Genomic DNA, 14,447 nt, shown 5'->3' with positions numbered 1-14,447 from the left:
GTAAAATTGTGTCCCTTATATAGAATGGCAAAATCTAAGTTTGCTTTTTGGATTTTATATTTTAAAAAATAATTTCAAGCTGTGGATAGTTAAATCTGTGGATACGAAGGGCTGTTATCTACACTGTTATCTACTTTGGGTGTTATCTACACTGCAGAATTAAAACAGTTTGACCACACTTTAAGATCAAAAACACATTGCAGAAATAATCCAGTTTGAGATGGCTTTAAATGCCCTGGCTCAGTGCTAGGGAATTCTGGGAACTGTAGTTTGGTGAGACATTTAGCCTTCTCTGTCAGATAGCTCTGGTTCCACAATTAACTACAATTTCCATTATTCCTAACACTGAGCCAGGGCAATTAAAGCGGTCTCAAACTGGGTGATTTTTGCTTGAATTGGTTTTTGAAAATTATAGAACCTCCATCAAATACATTTTTGCTTAAGGAGTGAGAAAATCATGTCTAAATCTAGTACTGAACAGCCAATTCATACAAATCAGTTGATTCTAAAGATATGTAATCATTGGATAACTCTCGTAGATTTTTATTTCCATTCAGTGCCTTGGACAATCCACTGTAGATTTTCCTCAGTGGGTTTAATAATGATAGCTGCACTCTAGCACATATTGTTCTGCTCTGTATTTGCATGTTGTTGTTATGGTACAGATGAAATGGCCTCTTCCTTTAGTTTTCCCTGAGTTGAAATGGGCCTGCCTCAAAAATTAGAAGTCCAGTAATCCAGTGATGGAAAATACAGTGATTAGATGTTATTGGCTTTTTGAGTGTGTACATATTCACTTCTCCTGAACATAATGTAGGATTTTTTTTAAAAAAAAAAAAACTGATTTGAAGCAAGAAAGATATGAAGGAGATGTTGTGTTTCATTTTTTACTGCAAGATATAGAGCAGCTGTATACTATACAACTGCAGTCGAAACACTAACCTTGAAATATCACTAAAAAAACAGAAGCAGATTCTATCTGGTTGATATTTCTGAAACAAAAAACTGGACAAAAATACCTCAAAATAAAAATTTAAAAATACTAAATACCATCAATGGATGCTTAAAGCCCTCGGAGCATAGCCTTCTACCATCACCTTTATGCAGACAACAGATGAAGACATCTTGGGGTTGTGAGGACTGTATTAGTTACACTTATTGCTCCCAGTTCACCCTGTGTACAACCCTTTATTTCTTTTCTGCCGCCTTTCTCCACCTATTTCAAAGTCTTTAACCTCTCCTATATTTTTGATGATATTTCATTATCCTTCTCTATTGTCCTGTTTCATCCTCTTCTAGCATTCTTTTAGTACCTCTGAGGCCATCTGTCATAGTCATGTAGACTTCTCTCCATCTGAGTCTGCACATTGTTTCCCCATTTCTCCATATAGTGTAACTGTCTTGAAACCAACTGGGACTTTACTGTGTCATGGAACCATTTACTTTTGGATCGTGTGTATCCTCTGATATGAATGTGCTGATATGAATAGCTAGTATAACCCCCCCAGATGCTCCCTGAAAACTAGTTTTGACAGTTGTGTTTTGTTGTAAGCTCCTTAGCTCCTTTCCTCTTAACCATAATAGCTTTCTTTGAATGATGCAGCTAGATGGCTAGTCAAGATTAAAAGAGGCAGTGTTGTCCTTGGTGTAATATAACAGGGCTATTAAAACAACTCAGCCATAGGATTACATTGCTTGATCTGCTAAGGTATTACACATTACAGAGTTTCATGGGTGAATGGTTGGCCTACATTAACGTTTTGTTGTTGAAAACAATTAAGACATTTAAGCTGCAATCCTATACACAGATACTTGAGCTCAAATTACGCTGGATTCATTATGAGCAGAAATTTACAGGTTTGTATGGTTCGTGTCTGCGGGGATTTTTTAAAGAGTCACATCCTCTCTGCAGAAAAGCTTAGCTGCAATTTAAAATGTGACATTTCTCCTCAGTTGTATTATATTTTTGACATCTTTTCTGTTCTGTGATAAAAAAAACACAACTATATGCTGAACCTCTTCCTAGTCTATGATAGTCAAGTGAATTTAGAAGTTTCATATAAGCAACATTAGGGAAAGAGTGGCCCTGTAGATGCTGTTTGGCTGCTATATTCACCATTGTTTATTGCATCTGGGGAACTGGAATCCATGAATAAATTATCAAAGGACATCTTAATCCTGTTTAATTTACTCAGATGTATATCTCATAGTAAGTGTGCATAGGATTACTTAGACTGTGCCTCATAGAACAGTAAGTATGCACAGAGTCTACGGTCCAAAACACACTGCAGAAATAATCCAGTTTGAGACTATTTTATCTGCCCTGGCTCAAGGCTAGGGATTTCTGGGAATGGGAGTTTTGTGAGACATTGACCTTTTTCTGTCAGAGAGCTCTTGTACCACAATAAACTACATTTCTCAAGATTCCCTAGAGCTCTCTGACAGAAAAAGCTCAATGTCTCACAAAACTCCCATTCCCAGAATTCCCTAGCCTGGATTATTTCTGCAGTGTGTTTAGGTCCTATGTCAGACTAATATTTTTTACAATCTATTTTTGTTTCCTAGTAATGATGAGGAAAGTCTTATTGGCATATTATCATTTTTATGAGTAATAATGGGTCAAGAAGAACTGTATAAGCTTTTAAAAATGAACATTTTCAAAAATATCTTTCTATCCTGTTCTCAATTTATCTCAATTGTTTTAATTTCTATACACTGTTATCCACTGATGTTTGATTCCAGGACCCACCATCAATACCAAAACCTGTGGATGCTCAAGTCCCATTATATACAATGGCACAGTAAAATTGTGTCCCTTACATAAAATAGCAAAATCAAGGTTTGCTTTTTGTAACATAGACAGACAGACAGACAGATCGTATATTCAAGCTGTGAATGGTTGAATCTGTGGATAAGGAATCCATGGATATGGATAACTATATATCAGTCTCACATGTTGCATTATATTTTTGAAAAGTAAACAAAATATTTCAGTTTAAAAATTATATTTATTATATTCCATGAACCAATTGAAAGGAAAGGTTTAAATTGTTGTTAATAAAATTTCAAATTAGTTTGTTTCTACAAAATGTTAATGAAATAATCTTGGGTCTCCTTGTCCATAGCTATTTGTCCATAGCTTCCCCAGAGATTGTAAACATGAGGAGGAAGTAGAGCAGGTTCCTTCTAGTGTTGTAGTATTCAGAACTGAAGCAGGAACCCATTGGAGCTCAAGGCAGCCTGGATGTAGCAGCACCTAGGAGAGCTCCATCTGAGCAATTTTCTCCTGAGAAGAGACAAGAGACTGAGAAGTCTTGAAGATTCCTCTCAGTTTCCAGCCCCTTCCTACAGAGTAGGAAGCCTTAAAACTGAGATGGGCAAAATGTCTAGTTTAACTCTAGTTCTAACATTTTAAAAAAATGGGGGGAGGGGGATTGCCTCTCCATAAAGCCTCTAAAAGTGGTGATTTGCCCTTTAAATACATCACAGACTATCTTTAAAAAAAATCCCCCAAACTTGATATTGGCGGGATACACACCGCCATTTAGTACGTATAGAATACGTACTAGGGTTAGGAAGGGGCGGTGCTTCCGCACCCCCCTAACCCTAGTACGTATTCTATACGTACAAGATGGCGGCGCCCCTTTCACATGGGCGCCGCCATCTTTGCGTATCGGACGCTAAGCGTCCGTACGCGTCGCGCCGCTTGTGACGTAGCGAGCGCGCCCCTGGCGCCTCACTACGTCGCAAACGCGACGGTAAAAGAAGCTCCATTTTGGAGCTTCTTTTTCGGTCCGCGCGGGAGTCGGGCCGTCTGAAGGCTCCGGCTCCCCCGCGGACCTACTGGCGGCGGCGGCAGACCGCCGCAAATCGGCGGTATGTACCCCGCCATTGATTCCACCGCATATCTGGTTGGCTTTACTTGGGACATTTTTTGAAATCTGTGTCATACCTAACGTGTCCTGGGCAAAACCTGGTTCTTGGATGCTGACTCCTGCCTTGAAGGATGTCAGGGATGATGGGAGTTGTAGCTCTTCACCTCTGGCTCAAACTCACCACCTTGTTGCGCACCGACGCTGACCAGTTTTGGCCAGTGGATAAAGCTTTGCTCTAAAGCAGCAGAGTTACAGAGAATAGGCTGAAGACCCTGACAAACTCTCCAAGCCTTCTCACTCTTGCTTCCACAGAAGTCTTCCCACTTCTTCAGGATCCAGCTGGCTCTTGTATCTTCACCCAAGACACCAGACAACTCAGTAGTCTTATATAAAAGATCTACTTTATTCTACTATATACAGCTCCAAACTATCCAATACAACCATACTCCTCACTACTCCAATACTACCCAACTACTACCCACAAAATACATTGGGATTCATAGTCATTAATATAGTCCTTGGATCATACCACCCACTCTTGCCAGTTTCCACCCAGTGGGCGTGTATAACCACTCCCATTGGCTCTCTTGTTTCTACCCAAATTTGATGATTTCATCATCTCAGCCTTGACCACTTAACAATTCTCAGGTGTGTTCAATTATCCACTTTACATTTCTTGTCCTTGGCATTCAGGACTTGCTAATTGTATTACCTTTTACACCTGTGTGGTTGCTACTTGCTTCTGCTGAGTCACCCTGACTCTCACATACATGTTTTATTTCAATCACTGTATGTCCCATGTTGCTTTTTCCTTAACAGAACTTTGACCTAGAATCTTGCATTTACTGACAGGGGTGTGGGGGGGTAGGGCCCACACTAGCTGATCCCCACAAGGGGGGGGGACACCTGGAAAGGCCCTCCTGGCTTGCCACAATAGTGGAGATCTCTTCATGAGGAGACTGCCACTGCTGCAGAAAAGGAGAGGGTCAAGCATCCCTTTGCTGCAAAGGAGAGAGTCGAGTGCCCCTTTGCCAGCTAGGAGGAGACCTCCACCACCACAGTCAAGGAGAGGGCTGAGCTTGCCCCCCCCCCCCCCAGCAGCACCCGCAGACTGGGTGACACCAGGTGGGGACTCCACTGCCTTAATAAAATCTTAGGCCAGGCATGCTGCTAGCACATAAGTGCATTGGCTTCACGAATAGTGGAGCTCTTAGACCTGGGTGTGCTAACCTAGGACTGGAGCTGGTGATTAATCCAGGCTGCAGAATCTTGGGCTTGGGGTGGAGTGGGGTGGGGGTCCACAATATTTCAGTCTCTTAGATCTTTCTCAACTCAAGATAGGGTTTCTGGAATCTTTGTCTCAGGGATAGTGGTGTTCCTCTTTAAGTATGACTGGTTTTTGAGCCTTTTAGTCCATGTTGAGATTACTGTTGGTGTCTGGAATCACAACACTTAAACAAAGAAGACTGGACTCATCATTAGACAAAGTGAAGTAATTGCCACAGGCACTGGGGGTTAGTAGCCTCCTGACTATTTTCTTGGTGTACCCACCCCCACATACTCCAGTCATTCCCTGCTTTTAAATGACAAGAGTTATGTGCACTCCATATAACCTCTAAGCTAGCCTGCTGCTAGTGAAATGCATTGTCCCAACACTAATGTTGAAGTAAAATTCAAATGCCAGGTCAATTTGCTTCTGCATGTGACATAAGGAGGGTGCCAGCTTTGCTGCAGGGAGCAAAATGTCTTGGACTGCACCCATCTGTATGCATTTTGTTTTCTAGTGTGTGGGCAAGCTGGGCTACAAAAGTAGAGCCAGCAGGTATAGCCTCACTCTTCCCTTCCGTGCTGTTACAATGGAGAGAATGCACATTACAAATTACAAACCTGAATTTTAATTTAAATATTTTTTATTACCAGGGAATAACACAGGTCAGTCAGTCCTGAATAGAATAGCACTGAATGCTTGGATTTTAAATACAAATTTCCAGATCCATTTAATATCATTGTTAAGTTTGTTGGATGTTCCTTCTTAGCTCATTTTTGTCATATATTCAGAATAAAGGTCTAACTATAGTAATTGGATGTCCTGCTACAGTTTATGTATTTGGTTTACTAATGTTGTTAGCATGTAACTGAATTCCTTTAAATCTGCACAGTGGCATGGTTTTAAATTGGCTTACACTGTAACAGCAAGTTTAAATTTTCTTGCTTTAATTTGTCAATTGTTTTAATATATATATTATATAGTTTGTATATTTGTATATTTTTTTCTTAATCTATATCCTGGATTTCTCCCAATATGAAATCCAGGACACACTCACGGTATGATACAAAGCATCTTACAGTATGTTTACATTTTAGTCTGTTTAATTTTTTATTTTTTTACTGTTAACAAATGTTTTAAATTGTTAAATTGATTTCATTATATGTTTTTGTGAGATCCCTTGATATGTAGCAGAAAAGAAATATTATCTAAGGCCCGAAACACATGGGCAAAATGACACTGCTTCAGGCTCCATTGGGGGCATGCAGTTTACATGACAGGGATCCCAAACAAAGCCTAAAGCTGCACTGAGGCCATGCCAATGAAAAAGAACCGGGCCAAGAAAGAGCAGATAGAACCTGCTTCTTCTGGCCTCCTGATTCAGGACTGTAGCAGGGACCAGATTAGGTACTTATTGCCACAGTCCAGGTGTAAATGGTGCCAGTGTGGCCTCACACTCCTCCTTTGGGCCCATCTGTTTTGGGCCATTATATTAAATAGATAAAAATACTGATTGAATAATGCCACATGGGGAGCTGAACCTCTTCTCCATGTACTGATAACATGCATTAAATTGCACCACCATGAATTTAATTCCACTCATCTCTGACTCTCTTTTGTGAATCCACAATGTGTATGCTCCATGCTTGATTCCAGATTCAGGATGGTTTGTAACAATATGGGGTACTTATTGTCTATGCAGTATATTTGGTTTCACCTGAATTGCTGTAAGAGGGAATGATTTTGTGGGTAAATAAAAGTGTCACAGTGAAGTAATTAACAGTTTTCTTTACTGAAAAGAGAGTTCTGTGATGCCCACTGATTCCTGTGATTGTTTATTGATCAAGGAGTTATGATACTGAACCAAGTGTTGTCATGGTTCAGTTATCAGAGTAGTACGTTGTCAAATGATGTGCTCTTTTGACATGGGATCAAACTGAGAATGAAACAGAAATTGTAGAGGTTGGCAAATCCATCAACCTGAGTCAAGGGGAGCTAGAAGCCGCTCAGAGTTCTTGTCCTTGGCAATGTTATATGTGTGCTGATTGCAGAATAATGTAACAAAGATTTGACTCTCTGAAATAAGGAGCAAAAGAAAATGCTAGCATCGTTTTCCTGCTGTTGCAGTGGCAGTGGTTAAAATAATGTTTAGAATATTGGAATTTGTGCCCAGAGTCAGTAGTACTATTCAGATTTCATTTATTAAATCAAAGAACTTCCTTTTTCTTTTATCTCCTTTTTTACCACTATCGTAGCTCTAACCATGATTATGAACAATGTTTTCTTTAAAACTCTGCAAGCCAAGTCCAGGATTTGTTCAAACCTCTGGGCATGTTTAGCTTGGAGAATAGATTAAAGGTAAAACAGGATAGTGAAGAGTTTTCATAGAGCACATGTGCTGACTGCTGTCCCAGAAAACAAGGCTACAAAGCAGTGGGTAGAAAATGCAGGGAAGCAGATTTTCGTTACATTTTAGGAGGAAATATTAAGATGGTAGAACCTCTGCTGTCAAGAACTGAGTTTATTTTTAAAAGCCCGATTGTACTGTGGTTCACATTTCTGTGAGGGGAGAATATATGTATGAGTGTGGGTATAAGTGCATACAAGAGTATGCTTGTATGTACATGAACACTTGTATGGGCAATTACATCAGTCCCATACTAGCAGCTGAGTAGTTTCAATGTGCTTTCATGCAACCATTTTTCTCTCTGGCCAAAAATGGTTTCCTTTCCCTGCTGGAGCTGCATCCTGGACTCTAGATTACTTCCAGGGTTTCTGAACAGTAATTCTAAAACAATATAAAATAGTTCTTTTGATAACTCTTCTTGTAAAAAGCAAGCATTTGAGGTCCTCCATATGTAGCTGCTGTCATTATCTCAGGGAATGAGAATTCATGAATAATATTTTTGTTCTCACTTTCAGGTTGAAAATGGCCTGTGTTGCAGTGTCCTTTAGCTGTTCTAAATCACTAAATTGTCAGCAAATGCACTCAGTTTAAACCATTGCCCTTTAATGTTAATATGCTGGATTTGTTTTTCTTTCCTTACAGCTCTATTTCAAACTTCCAAGACTAGTATAAGAAGTAAGGAGACAGGAAGCAGCCCTGTGTAGTTCCCCTTTAAATATCACAAAACCAAGTTACCTCACCATTCACCATTCTGCGTGTTTTGAATATCATATATTGGTTCAATCCATAAAATGAAATTTCTCCCAAAGGTTCAAAACACACTGCAAAAATAATCCAGTTTGAGACTGCTTTAACTGCCTTGGCTCAGTGCTAGGGAATCTTGGGACTTGTAGTTTATTGTGGCACCAGAGCTCTCTAACAGAAAAGGCTAAATGTCTCACAAACTACAGTTCCCAGAATTCCTTAACATTGAATCAGGGTGGTTACAGCAGTATCATACTGAATTATGTCTGCAGTGTGTTTAAAGACTTGCTGTTATAGCCACTCTTCAGTATCCTGTTAATGTATGTGTGTGTGCATGCATGTGTGCACAGATGCACACAGTATATTCCACAGTCTCCCTGCTATAGAAGGAGGGCAAGACGATGGCACCAGACAGAGGTCCTAGTATGCCTCTTGGCGTACTAGGACAACTGCTGCTTTCTTCCTCATTCTCCACTCTTCACCTTACCATGGAAGGGACAGGGAGGCCAGGTCAATAAGTGTTAGGATAAATTATGTTTTACATACTTCATTACATAAAATCCCATGCACCCTCAGGCTGTACAGCTATGCCTTTTTACAACTAATAAACAGAGACGTATCTCAGGTAAGAGCCAGTGTGGTGAAGTGGTCTGAGGATTGGACAACTCTGGAGATCAGGGTTTAATTCCTTGCTCAGCCATGGAGGCCTAATGGGTGACCTTCAGTGAATCACACACTCTCAGTTCTCAAAAAAATCTGTGTTACGATTCACTTTAGGGTCATCATAAATCAGAAGCAACTTGAAGGCACAGAATTGCACCAATGACAAGGTATCTCAGAGCAAACGTGCTGAGTGAACAGCCTAAACCAAGCTCTATAAGTAATCACCACATCTGCTTTTCTTTTTCAGTAACATGATTTAATTCCACTAATTAAGTGATTGTATTCAACCTCTCACCATCAACTTAATAAATGAAACAAAAGAACTTGGCTGCTCTGTATGTTAACATCCTTAACTCTATATTCAAATCAGTGTAAGATTCTGCCAGTCTCCAATAAGTTGTACAACAGATCTGTGGATTAGTTTGGCTGACAGGATTTAAAGCACACACTGTGAATCCTACACAGCCACCACTTAAAACACTATCCGTTCAGGCTCAGATGGATTGCTATGGCAACAGAATCCCAAAGACTAGGTTTGTAAGTAACAAAAATGTAAATTAATGATGGACTTAGAGTTGTCTCCCTTGGACACTCTCTTACTGAGAAGCCAAACCTTCTGCTTATGCTTACTAGTACAGAGAGAAGGTTGATAACACAATTTCCTCAGCACAGCGAGCATTTAATCCCAGGGGATTTCATTAAATCTTGTGGCTTAAATTTTTATTCTTGGAGCAGCAGTCAGCAAGCAGAGATTATAGTAGAAATGCCACCGTTCAGGTCATTGCTCTTTGAACTGAGGAATTTGCTGTAACATGACAGAAACTACATTTTAAAAGTACCTGAGGGTGTCTAAATAGCCTTCATTTTAAACTCTGATGAAAACATTAACCACAGTATCAGCAGTGGCCAACAGTATACAGAATGGAAGCAACAATAATACCAATACACAGTATTTCTGGACAAGTTAAAAAAGAGAGCGAGGTGATAAGAGAGGAGAGATTAAATGACCAAGGTGACAAAAAATATTCTTCGTTAACGTGTCTTTGCTCACTTTTGTTATTTCTGGACTGCTTCCAGACAAATGACTTCTAGTCCTACACAATCATTATTCTTCTATTGCAAACTACAAGCAGATTCACAATTGACTTTCTATGCTATTGGGAGTATTGCATCTCATGACGTTCTCTCCACATCAGTGGGCATGATTTAGGTAATGTGGGTTAGGCAATCTGTAGCTCAGTAAATATTTAATTGCACATTTTGCAGCCATCCCATTTTAAGAAGTTCTTTTTAAAAAATCAGTCTTTTAACTATCTATATGAGAATGTTCAGTATATTTGAAGGCAGCAGAAAAAAGGAAAGCTACATTCCAAGTGCATTCACTCAATTAAGAAAGCAATAGCTGTGAGTTTGCAAGACCTGAGGAGGCTTGTTAATTAGAAGGGAACAATTCACCCTACACAGTATGCCACTATGTATCTGAAAAAGTAGGCTCAAGAAATTTCACACTATCAGCTTCTTTCTTCCAATTAGCCTCAAAAGTGCAACAAGATCCCTTTATATACCACTTTAACGGCTGTGATTCCATCCTACAGAATTCTAGGGTTTGTAGTCTCGTGGGACACTGGAGGATGCCAGCTCAATTTCTAAATAACCTCCCTAAATTGGCAATCCCAGGATTCCACAGGACAGTACCATGGAAGTTAAGGTGGAATAATGGTGCCATAATTGTGTAGTATGACAGGGTCTAGAGTCTCATGGAGGTCTCTCATTCCTAGCCTCGCCATAAATTAAAGCCTGATTAGCAATACATTACAAAGATCACCACTGTGTTAGAAATGTTTTGTTTAAAACTCAGTAATATCATAGTATTTTAAGCACTTTAGCATGGCTGTGTCATAGTGCTAAAAACAATACAATTTCTGGATAGAATAGGGAATTCTACTGTTTTAAATTCATTGTTAGACATCTTGAGTCCCTTTATTGGGAGAAAGACAGGGTATAAGTAAATAAAATGAGGATGAGGATGATAACGGGTCATCTGAATACAACTGAATTTCAATTTTTGATTTTGTTATTTTTGACCTATACACCTTAAATTTCTCAATCTCTATAAAAGTACCCTTGAAATTTGTATCCTTACAACTCTGATTCTTCATTTTTTATTCTGTAATGCCCTTCTTCCAACATCAAAAGGTCTCTGTAAGTTATCAATTTATCCTTAAATACAATTTCTCTTCTGTATAAAGCTTAAGGGGACGAGACCCATGAAGTCATTTTAAGACCTAGGCTGCAGCACCACTTTAACTGTCATGGCTCTATCCTGTAGAATCCTGTCATTTGCAGTTTGTTGTGACACTAGAGCTCTAGCACAAGGAAGGAGACATATGTCACAAAGCTACAAATCTCAGAATTTCATAACATTGAGCCATAGCAGTTAAAGCTGTGTCAAACTGCATTAATTCTGCAGTGCAGATGCAGCTTAAGACTTAATGCATTTATTACTGGGGCTAAAATAGTTGAAACTATTAAAAATCAGTAACAACAACAAAGGTCCTTTTTGGGTGCTAAGAGCAGCAGGGTGGCATTTCCATTTCTTGCCACTGGGCTACCTGCCCTAAAATACATCCATGAGATCTTTTCACTGCTTTAGGTATGCATGAAATTGTACTTACTACCTATCACCTTCAAGAAAATGTGCTTTTGGAAATATGGTTAACTTGCAATAATGTACATGTCTAGCCCACATAGGCCTCAAACAGAAATCCCAAAAGGGCCTCAATTAGGCCACATTGGGGGCATGGCATTCAGATGATGCACATCCTGAATGCGGCCCGGAAGCCGCCCCAGGTGCATCCCACCCCAGAATAACCAGTCCAAAAAGGAGCAGTAACATACCATCCTTTTTTGCTCCCGGTTCAGGACCACAGTGGCAGCCCAGATGGGGACCAGGTCTATGTGGCTGCCATGGTCATGGGGTGACCAGCAACAATGTGGTTCGAGTGCAGCCTTCTTTGCCCCATATACTTACCCAGTAGGCTCAAACAGAAGTTAGCTGTTAGCTTGAGTGTTCTTCCTAATTAGTAATTTCTGCCATCTTGGAGACCACCTGATCTAGCTTTGCCACATGTGTCCCATTTTTCATCAATGAAATGTTGATCAGTAAAATAAAATAAAAAACCTTAAATCCTTCATAAGAATTTCCCTGCAAACCTCTCCATAAATTCAGCATAAATAACTTGTGATTATCTTTTAAAAAATTGTAGAAAAACCTTTGAGTACTTAGTTCTTACATGTTTGTACTTTCCTCCCTGAATGTTCAGCTATGTTTATACTGATCAGTATCAGGAGTGGGGAAAAGGCAGCTTTTCCCATCCCACTGCTGCCCCATGATGGCTGCAAGCTGCTCCGGCAGTGTGCGGCATATAAACACCACACCATGTGAGCTCATTGAAACCATCCACATCTTGGCTGACACCAGACTTCCAGGAGGCTTCAGGGCAGCGTGGGAGCATGCAGCTTACAAACGCTGTGCTCCCAAGTCACCCAGACGGCAGCTTTAAAGGGCCTTCTGTTCTGGGCCTGAATGACCTGGTGTAGCATGATCCAGTTTTCCTGCAAAGGAGACAGTTAGTTACAGAATGGCGGGGTGGTGGTGGTGATGGTGGTTATGACTTAACAAATAAAAAAATATGAATTAACACAAAAGAAAAAAAAATTCATCCTCAAGGAAGGTAGTGTCAAACCAACTTTGAACAAATGCTGCCCGGAAAACCCTGTGATAGGTTCACCTTAGGTTTGTCAGAAACTAGTTGAAGGCACACAATCAACAATATTATTACTTTACTAAAGCAAAAGTGATTATGCAACACCCAGCTATCGTCAGGTGCCAAGATGCAAAAGAATTGCATAGACTGTAAATTGCAAGTAGAACAGTGCATGAGATTGACTGCACAATTTGATTGAGGATCTTGAAAACCGGATTGTAAAGCAGATTTATAAATGGGGGAGGAACTAAATAAAATAAATAATGAGTTTTTGATATTCGGACAAACAGGTATGTTACGTGTTGTGGTAACATAGTAATAAAAATGAGGAAAATTAGAATGCTTTATCTCTTTAAAGGCTTATAACAGTCACTTCAAGAGAAACTGCAAAATTGTTTGTACCTGTATTATTTTACAAGAACCATATTCCTCCTGTTTGTTTTAAAACATGTTGACCTGTCAGCCAATATCTGATATAACTTCTCACTCCATCTCATCTGATGATGAAACAGGCTGTGTTTTACACCTGTTCATGGTCTAAAGAACCTGTTAGTATGTAAGAAGCCACAGTACTTCTTCCCTCTTTCTTTCTATAGTCTTCTAGCCAGTTTCACATTCACCACCGGGGTTGTCTGCACTGGAAAAATAATCATGTTTGATAGCACTTTAACATGGCTCAATGCTGTGGAATTCTGTGAACTGTAATTTTATGAGACATTTAGAAAACTCTGCCAGACAGTTCTGGTGTCACAATAAACTACACTTCCCAGAATTCCATAGTAATAGGCCATGGCAGTTAACGAAGTATCAAACTGGATTATTTTTGTCATGCAGATACAGCTACTGACTGGTAACTTTCATGCATCATCATCATCATCATCATCTCTATCCTGTCTTTTCCCCAGATTGGGACTCAAACCAGTTTACAATAATTAAAAAATCTTGTTAAACATCCACAAAATACAAAAGTTAAAACACTATTAAACCACCAGTAAAAAAAATTAAAACCAAGTTAAAACATGTATCACAAACACACACACACCAACACAGCAATTAGTAATATCCAGTACATTGCATAGGATGGGCCTTATATCATTACTACATTACATACTTAGGCCCAAGACACATCGGCCAAAAGCGGCAAATGCATGCTCTGGAACCCTAGTCCGTATGGGCAGCGGCATCTTGGCAGCATCCTGTTCACATGAGTTCTGCCATGATGCCGCCACCGTGCAGCATCTGCATGTCACTGCTCATTGTGTACATCACCAGTGCGCCAATGGCGCACTCCTGGTGTACACAATGGGGCACAAAAAGAACCTGGAAGAACCGGGTTCTTTTTACTGCAGAGTGACGCCATGTAGTTTGGCAGCTGCAGCATCCTTCCGCAGTTAAAATGGACAACTGCAGTCTGCCGTTTCGGGGCAGTCTCTACTGCCCCTTATTCATCAAATGCTTGTTGGGATAGAAGAGTCTGCTTGTTTGCAAAAGGAAAGCAGAAGAAAGCAGTCTTACTTCTCTGGAAACAGAACTCCAGAGCCTGGGAGCAGCCACTAGAAAGTCCCCTCTCCTGTGTTCCCACCAGGTCTAGCCATGAGGGTGGTGTAACAGAGGGAATAATTTGAGAATAATTAACCTTTCTTAGAGCATTTCTACTGTTAATACATAGGAGTACAGTTGCAGAAGACTTTACTGTATGACAGTGACATGTAAAATTTTCTAGG

General features: G+C 39.9%; 1 protein-coding gene across 5 annotated transcripts in view; it reads left to right on the top strand.

Annotated features, from left to right (window-relative positions):
• LOC149312150 (synaptotagmin-1) overlaps window positions 1–14,447 on the top strand; it is a 419,893-nt gene that overhangs the window by 131,479 nt on the left and 273,967 nt on the right. The window lies entirely within an intron of this gene.

Source organism: Sceloporus occidentalis, unplaced genomic scaffold, assembly GCF_023333645.1.
Source record: "Sceloporus occidentalis isolate IW3139 unplaced genomic scaffold, rSceOcc1.0.p SCAF_5, whole genome shotgun sequence".
NCBI lineage: Eukaryota > Metazoa > Chordata > Lepidosauria > Squamata > Phrynosomatidae > Sceloporus > Sceloporus occidentalis.
This window is presented reverse-complemented; position numbering and strand designations above follow the sequence as displayed.